General features: G+C 41.9%; 1 non-coding gene across 1 annotated transcript; it reads right to left on the reverse strand.

Moving 5' to 3' along the window:
• Positions 1-1,779: 1,779 nt before the first annotated feature.
• On the reverse strand, positions 1,780-1,887 carry LOC129750265 (U6 spliceosomal RNA). Its single transcript, XR_008738381.1, has one exon. It is a non-coding gene; the product is annotated as a U6 spliceosomal RNA (small nuclear RNA).
• Between the last annotated feature and the right edge of the window lie 240 nt (positions 1,888-2,127).

Genomic DNA, 2,127 nt, shown 5'->3' on the forward strand with positions numbered 1-2,127 from the left:
ATAACGGCTCCATGGCAATCAAGAATAGTGTTACAGCAAGAACTGTATTTTCTATCGATTTCAATTGGGATAAAGTTCCACCGACCAGTACTTTGAACGATCTGTTTGTTAAGAAGTCTTGGAGAAAATTATATGGATTTCCACTAATTCCCCATCTAGCTAAAGTAGCGAGAATGGGTACTTTTTGAGCAGTATTATATGCTTTGCTGAGATCTAGTAGGGCCAACTCAGTGTGTTGCTTTTTTTCAAAGGGATTGTCTAAAGCAGCCTCCAGTTCTGTTAAATATTGTTCTACACCCCTTCCTTTTCTGAACGCGTATTGGTTGTGGCTCCATAGATTTCTGTCTTCGATCCACTGAACAAGTCTTCGGTTGACCATGCGTTCCATAGTTTTACCAATACAACTTGGTCAGTGGTTTTCAGCTTTTTTAGGATCTTTCCCAGGTTTTGCCAGAGGTATTATTATTGCTTCTTTCCAAGAGGTCAAAAAGTTCCATCCTCCCACAGCTCGTTAAAACAGTCGAGGAGTTGCGTTTTGGTTGCAATGGGTAGTCGTCGTATCATATCGTTACTTACGCTATCTGGTCCAACAGAGTTGCCTTTTATGGATTTCTTCTCTTGGAAAAACTCCTTAATAGAAAATTTTCTTTGCAGCTCAGATATTTCCTTTTTATTTTTCCGGCTGGTACGTGGTGGCGGTGGAAATGGTAGTTGGGGTTGATTGGACATTGACTGAAAATGGTCTCCAAGACTTTCTGCAACTTTTTGGTGGTCCTCTGTTATTCCGTTTAGGGTTTCGAGTACTATTCGGGGCGATTTTCGTTTCCCAGAGAATCTATTGAAATTCTGCCACATAACTGTTGTGGGGGTGTCGGATGTAAAAATGGCGACAAAGTTTTCCCAACTCGTTTTTTTCGCCCCTGCTATCCCACGACGTGCCGCATTGCGAGATACTTCGATGGAACTCTTTTAAAGCGTTGGCGCGTTGTTGGTCGTCTGCTGGAAGGATTCTTAGGCGTCTCAAGTTTCGTCTTCGATCTTTTATTAGTTCTTGTACTTCTCTGTTCCACCAAGGTACTGATTTATGGCAGCAGTTGCCACTTGTACGGGGGATGCTGGCCTCGGCTGCTTTAACTATTGCTTCTGTTAATTCAGCAAGATTCGGTGTCGTGTTGTGGGAAAGTTTTTCTAGTAAGACATTTTCGAAAAGCTGCCAGTCAGCTTGATTTTCGAGCCAGCGTGGGCGTTTGGTTAACTTTTTTGGTGATGTGTTGATTGTTACTCGTATCGGGAAATGATCACTGCCGGAAAGGTCATTTTCCACTTGCCATGAAAAGCGATTGCAAATTGACACGGAAGCCATGGATAGGTCTATTGCACTGGTTGTACTATTAGGAAGATGGAAGTAAGTATGTTCGAATGAATTTAAGATGATAAGCACATTTTCGGCAGCAAGTTGTTCTATGAATCGTCCACGACGGTCAGTAAGTTCACCACCCCATATGGCATTGTGAGCGTTGAAATCTCCAACAATCAGAAGAGGATGAGATAAAGAATCGAGGACATTCTCGAATTCAGTTTTTAAGGACTCGAGAGACTCGTTATTCGGAAGGTAAGTGGATAAGATCGTAACTTTCATGGGTGCTTCTATGGTAACAGCGCAGAAAGGCAGGGATATGTTTAGGCTAACTTGGGATGCCGGGATACCATTTCGGATTCCAAGGCCAGCACTCGAAGTGTAGGGAAATGCGCTAGAAGTGGTAAACCAGCGATAGTTTTAAAAATGTGGAACGCTTCTCGATTTCGCGTGTCATCCTTGCGCAGGGGTCATGCTAATCTTCTCTGTATCGTTAAAATTTTTAGTATATGTCCAGCCGAAGCTAGGACAAAGGATGTTCGATTTCCGAGGAATAAATGAAACAAAATAATATTTTTGCTAAGAGCTTAAGGGGCTGTCAAACTTGAAATGCGTTTTGCTCGAAACAGTATTGTTGGCGCATTCGCCGTATTCAAATTTGGATACCGATTTTACTAATCAAAGTGTTCAATAAGTGAGTCAACGAAAACGTCAATTTTTTTGTGCCAATTTCCCAGCAATGTATTCCATCAAACGAAATATCCCTAAAT

Source organism: Uranotaenia lowii, chromosome 2 (genome assembly GCF_029784155.1).
Source record: "Uranotaenia lowii strain MFRU-FL chromosome 2, ASM2978415v1, whole genome shotgun sequence".
NCBI lineage: Eukaryota > Metazoa > Arthropoda > Insecta > Diptera > Culicidae > Uranotaenia > Uranotaenia lowii.